Genomic DNA, 6,544 nt, shown 5'->3' with positions numbered 1-6,544 from the left:
CTTTTTTCCCTCGTCTGCCGGCGTTGAGAAGAAAAAAAAATAAAGAGGAGCAATACAATTCGCCCTTGGGCTCTGAAAAACGATGGAGATGGGAGGTTGTCCCGTGCTGGGACCGGAACTAGCGCTAAGGAGGGTGGAGAACCGGGTGGCCCCCCGCCCTCTTCGGTGGCGAGAGCCGGCGGCAGCGGCCCCGGAGAATTGGAGGAGGATCCGGCTGCTCGCTTCTGCGTCTGCACTAGTGCGCTCTGCCCAGGCTGGAAGTTTTTTGAGTTCCTGCCCCAGGATTCAAGTGGGATGAATGTAAGTGTTTGCGTGTGTGTGTGTGTGCGCGCGCGCGCGCTTGGGGAGGGGGCGGTGGGATAGGGGTGGGGGTAGTGCCCACCTCTAATAGTGGGCGGATAAAGGGGAGGGGGCTGCGCAGGAGGAAAAGCATGAGGAGGAGGGAGGCCAGGCGGACCGCCGAGCCGAGGCGCCTGGCCGTGGGCCAGAGGCAGCGTTCTAAATACAACTGCCCCGGCGGCGGCGGCGCCCGGGTGCCACCCGGAGCAGCGCTCACGTGCTCCCGCCCGGCGGCGAGGTTAAAGGGACAGGCCGGCGATCCAGAGCCGGCTCGCCGCTGGCCTCGCCCCTCCCGCCGCCCGAGGTCGCCCCTGGGCGGTTGTCCAAGGAAGGCGCGGGAATGTGACTGCCCAAGAGCCATTTAGGGGCTTGGCCTTTACCTGCACCTCCACGATGCGGAGCCAACACTCTGCCGGAAGAGTTTAGCTGCGCGCGCCGCAGAGCCCTTGGTCCCTGTGAGTGACAAGGAACTGAAGAGGAGTAGGAGCTGGCCCCTGGCAGCCCTGTTCTGCTTGGAAATGCCCTCATCACAGATAGCAGGACCCGAAGCGCGCGTGCACACACACAAACACACAGATATGCACGCAGATACATGCGTGCACGGAGATACATGTGCACACTTGCACAGGCACATGCATGCATAAACACACGCGTAAACATGTGCGAACTTGCATGCACACATGCACGCAGATGCGTATCTGCACATTAGCAGATACATGCACACATGCAAACAAAGTGCACACACGCCCGCCGAGCGCGCCAGTCTCTTCATTGAAATTTTTTCTCCCGGAAAGAGGAGAGGCAACGCGAAGTCTCCCCCCGCCCTACCCGGCTGGCGCGACACGCGGGGTTCCGACGCTGGCAGGGTGGAGGGTTTACCCGGAGCGAGGACCTCCTCTGCTTCCTAACATCACCATTGTGCCAACTGTCCAACTCTCCCTTCATTTTACCCCGATTTCACCTTCTCCTTAGGAACTCCCTTTCTGCTAAGTCCTAATTTTATAGCTCAGTCTGTTTCAGAGTTATGTGAACACCATAATGACCTCAGTCCAGTTTAAAAAGGTGGAGTACATTTTAAAATGTGCCTCTTTATATCCTTGAATAACAACAACAACAAAATAGGTTTAGATTCTCACACATCAAACCTAAAATTATTTTGGATTAATTCCAAAATAAAAACTTTCACCCGAGGAAGAATTCCCCCCCCCCCCAAAAAAAAGTACAAGACCACCGTGGAATAAAAACGCCTACTTTACAGCCCTAGCAGGGAGTTAGGCACCGCCAGGTTCCGCTGAGCCTGTGGAGGAGGTGCGCTTACATGTCTGCGGCGGCGAGGCGGCGCTGATTGGTCCGCGTTGCCATTTTAAATCCATTTCCAGCTGCCCTTTGCAGAGCTGGGACACTTAGCTGCACGTTGAGTGCCCTGCAGAAACCCAGGGTTTCTCCTGGGTCTGGGAACGCTTAGCTATGATAGAGAGGGAGAGCCCCCGTCCCTCCGGATGGAGCCCAGCAGCTGACTGGGGAGGGAGGGTCTAACAGGAATCAAAGGTTTTCTGCCAGGGCTTGGCTGAAAGATGGTATCTTCATCAAAGGGTTTGAAATTTCGAGTGCTAACCATTGCAGTGACATGGCCTAACTGCCAAGTTTGCACGCTTTTTTCATGGGATTACATTCGCACCGGGGTGTGCACATTTTACATACACATGCTAAATGGGCTTCTGGGTATGTTTTTGTTTGCTTCCTTTTTGCAGGGACTTTAGATACAATTCCGAGAGCCACTGTGAAAGGGATCATTGATTTCAGCCAGCAACTTTTATACTGGGTACATTATATCCTTGGGGTTTTGTTTGTTTGTTTGTTTGATTTTTTTTAATATTCACAAAGGCCTGCAAGGAGGGGGATTCCAAAATGTTATTGTTTTTTTATTATTAATCCTTGACTAAGAAAAGCACCGAAGAATTGGGGTTGGGAGACTGTCCAGCCACTTGTTTTCAGGCTCTTGTCACTTAGCTATCAGACTGTTTGATCCCTTTTGAATTTGTAACAAGAATAGGGGGGAAATATTGCATCCAGTTTTGTCTAAATAGTTTTCTAATTTTTTCAGGTTTCTGTGTATTTTCTGTAAGGAAGATATTCAAATTTGTTTTCATCTTTTAATTTTTATAGATCTTAAGTTAAATGGTTATATTTTCATTTAAAGAATGGATTTATATTTTATTTTATTTTTTTACATTTGAGGTTTTGGTTTTTTTCCAGTTTAAGTTGTTCAGTTGTTCACTTCCACTTCTGTATCTCAACATATTTCAGGGCTAAACTCTTATTTCTAATTTGAAAACTTTGCAGGTGGTTTTTAATCCACATAAAACTATTTTTTTTCTTTTTCTGCACTTACTATCAAACTGAACAGTTAGCACCTTGGTTGTGTATGTTAAAGATTTCTTATTATCTGCAATACATGGTTTAGTGTTTAGATTGGGTCTCCTCATTAGTGGGTGGTAAAGTGAGCTCAGTGGACTCATTACATCATTTAGAAACAATAAATTGAATGCAGTAGACAATATCACATGTAGAAGTTCTGTTTTACATGTGTGTGTAAAAGTTGTATTCAGATGCTTTTTTTCACCTTTTTACACTTTGGAAATTGGGATGCATCTTAGAGTACAGTGTATCTTAGCACTGTGTTATCACTTACCAGACAGTCTCTTTTCCATTTTAGTGGTATATGTAATACTGATGTATTTTATAATCAACAGCACCATGAATCAGAGAAATACATGTATGTGAAGTATATTTCTTAGTGTGGGTTGTAGTGTAACATGTATCAGTGACACTGAATTAGATAGTTGTGAGACCTGGGTTCCTCATGACTTCACTAAACCAGCTCTGCAGCCTTTGGTCAATCATTTATCCTCTCTGTATCTCCAGGTCCTCATCTCTAAAAGGCAAGGTCAGTATAATCTGAAGGTTCTTCCAGTTCTAATAGCCTTTAAAACATGTATATACTACCTTGTTCTCCGTGTCCTGTTTATATGTAAACTAGTGGCCCGGTGCATGAAATTCATGCATGGGGGGGTGTCCCTCAGTCCAGCCTGCACCCTCTCCAATCTGGGACCCCTCGGGGGATATCCAACTGCTGGTTTAGGCCCATAAACCGGCAGTCGGACATCCCTCTCACAATCCAGGACTGCTGGCTCCTAACTGCTCGCCTGCCTGCCTGCCTGCCTGATCACCCCTAACCACTCTGCCTGCTGGACTGCTCGCCCCCAACTGCCCCCCCCACCAGCCTGCTCACCCCCAACTGCCCCCCACCAGCCTGCTTGCCCCCAACTGCCCCCTGCCAGCCTGCTTGTCCCCAACTGCCCCCCCTCCCCGCGGCCGGGTTAGAGCCTGATCACCCCCAACTGCCCTCCCCTCCTGGCCTCATCGCCCCTAACCGCCTGCCACCATGGCTTTGTCTAGAAGGATGTCCAAAAGGTCTCCTGGAAGGTCTCCCGGTCTAATTAGCATATTACCCTTTTATTAGTATAGATTGCACATAAGTTCCATTGAAATAGGTAGTATTTCTAATGCCATTCATAATAGACTTTTGGTACTTACTAATTGATTGCTATGACAAAGTTACTCTTACTAAGTTACCATTTTACAAATGTTCCACAGGATGAGAAAAGCATTACATATGTTAAAATATCCTCAAAATTATTTGGACTAAAGGAAGATGTATCTGTGATGACGTGGTTGAAGTTCTCACACTACAATTTATTACATTATATTTATACATAAATATATTCACAAATTAAAGAATAATTTAAGAATTCTCTCAGATTAAAATTGATTTAATTAATCTTGGATGGATGTGTTTTATATGTAATTAAACAGGTTTATTATAACCAGATTTTTGAAAGTGAATCTATATAGGGCCATAGAAAAACTATAACATTTATGGAACAATGCATAGCACATACAAAAATACTTGTGTGAATGTATAGTATATAGAAGCTCAGTATAGTATAAGGTAAATACATATTTCTGAAAAATATTTCCAGTGTTTTAACATGAACTCACTTGTACTGCTCAAGCTCACAGTTTTAGAGATTGTCTTTTAAATATGCTTAGTATTTAATGAGCTGTAGGAGAGATCATCTCTAAGAGCTTTCCTATAGTATCACCAAGAAAGAATATATGCTCTCAAGTTAACATTTTGATGGTTGGTAATGAGAGAGGTGTGGTGAATAAGCATTCTTGTCCCACAGACAGAAGGTCACCAAACAAAATGAATTTGTCCACTCACTTATTCAACAAAGAGAGATTGAGTTGGTTTTGCAGTAATCTCACCTATTTTTCTCTCAGGACTCAGGAATGTAATTCATTCAGAACTGGAAAGAATCTCTTTTGAAACAGTGAGGTAATCATTTAAAATCTATTTACCTCTTAGGTTAAACCTTTAATCTACTCTTACAAATATTTATTCTCCTCTATCCAATCCATAGTTCATTCAGCAAATATTTATTGAGTACCCACAATGTGCTAGAATTCACAGAACATTCTTCTGGATGAAAGTCATGGAAGCAGAACCAAAGTGGAATGATTTCATTTCTATCTCGCATCTGTTGACATTATACTGTCAGCCCCAAACAACCTTGGTCTAATATACTATCAAGCAGCTTTGAAGAACAGGAGGAACATGGGCTTTTAAATCAGATTTAGGGATGGGAGGGGTGGTAGGCAGAATGGCCCCTAAGATTTCCCGCCCGGCTGGTGTACCTGATGTGCATATTCCCTGGGACTATATCATATAATGGATTTTACTCCTGTCGTTAGGCTATGTTTCAGTTGACCTTAAGATAATAAAACTACCCAGGTGAGCTTGACCTAATTCTATCTATACTTTTAAAGCAAAGAGTTTTCTGTAGCTGGTTTTAGGGGAAGAAGTTAAAGATTTGGAGCTCAAGAGGATTTGATTCACCATTATTGGTGTGAAGATAGAAAGGAGTCATGGCAAAGGATGTGGGCAGCCTATAGGAGCTGAAGGAAGCCCCAGGCAACAGCCAAGAAGGAAACAGGACCTCCTTTTTAGAACCACAGGAACAGAATTCTGCTGACAAGAATAAGCTTGAAAAGTGGAGTCTTCCCCAGAGCACCCAGAAGAACACTCAGCTGGGGCCTCACGATACCCCCAGCTGAGGCCCCAGCCATGCCATACTCTGAATCACAAACCTGTGAGCTAATAAATGGATATTTTAATGGTATTTAAGTCATTAAGTTTGTGGTAATTTTGTTATACAGTAATAGAAAACTGATACAAGAGGGATCTGGTCAATAAAGTTCCCCTCCTTTCTCCATCTAATGGACTGCTTCCAAAAACAAATTACATATATCATTTTTCTGGAGATGTCCCAAGTGGTTGCACCACACCCACCTACCAAGCCACTCACTGTGTCTCTTTGGGCTCGTAGTGAAGCAATGGCCAGCATGAAAACATGTCACCTTGCAATGCTTTCCACCTTTCCTCTGTCCTCTCCCTTTCTCTTCTCGATCTATCATCTATCTATCTATTTATCTATCTATCTATCTATCTATCTATCTATCTATCTATCTATCTATTTATCTATCTATCATCTATCTATCTATCTATCACCTATTTATCTGTCACCTATCATCTGCCTCTACCTATCTCAATACCTCAGAATTCCTTTAGCCACCATGCTGGAAACACATAGGGAGAGGTCACACATTCAGATAATTCCGGGTCCCCCAAATCCCTACCTCTAAACCACCCCCAAGCTGATGCGAAGTGGATCAGAGTGGAGAGACTCTTGCTAAGTCCTGCCCTAATTACAGATTTATGAGTAAAATCTCTCTCTCTCTCTCTCTCTCTCTCTCTCTCTCCTTTTACCTCAGCCAAATTAATAACTCAATTGGGTGCTTTGATTCACTAGAAACCACTCTTACCTGGGATTCACTCTAGATCCTCATTCTCTTTCCACCTCAAATGATCACCAAGTCCTTCCACTTCTGCCTTCTAACTATTTCTTGAATCTGTCTGCTCTCCACCTCCACTGTCACTGCTTTAGAGCTCTCTCCATTTCTCATTTAGATAACTGCAATATCTTTCTTCCTAGTTTCCTAGCCTTCAGTCTTACATTTAAAAAACCCATTCTCTACAATGCTTCTAGAAGAATCTCTCTTTTTAAAATCAGTTATCTTG

At 44.3% G+C, this 6,544-nt stretch overlaps 1 long non-coding RNA gene across 2 annotated transcripts; it reads left to right on the top strand.

Annotated features, from left to right (window-relative positions):
• Positions 1–428: 428 nt before the first annotated feature.
• On the top strand, positions 429–5,585 carry LOC106698503. Of its 2 annotated transcripts, XR_002831215.1 has the most exons (3): positions 429–3,286; positions 4,687–4,741; positions 4,827–5,585. It is a non-coding gene; the product is annotated as an uncharacterized LOC106698503 (long non-coding RNA). The 2 variants fall into 2 exon arrangements; XR_002831214.1 differs by lacking the exon at positions 429–3,286 and having other exon boundaries at positions 3,824–4,741.
• The last annotated feature ends 959 nt before the right edge of the window (positions 5,586–6,544 follow it).

This window comes from Myotis lucifugus, unplaced genomic scaffold, assembly GCF_000147115.1.
Source record: "Myotis lucifugus unplaced genomic scaffold, Myoluc2.0 scaffold_189, whole genome shotgun sequence".
Lineage (NCBI taxonomy): Eukaryota > Metazoa > Chordata > Mammalia > Chiroptera > Vespertilionidae > Myotis > Myotis lucifugus.
Note: the sequence above shows the minus strand (reverse complement) of the source record. Positions and strands in the feature narration are given on the sequence as shown.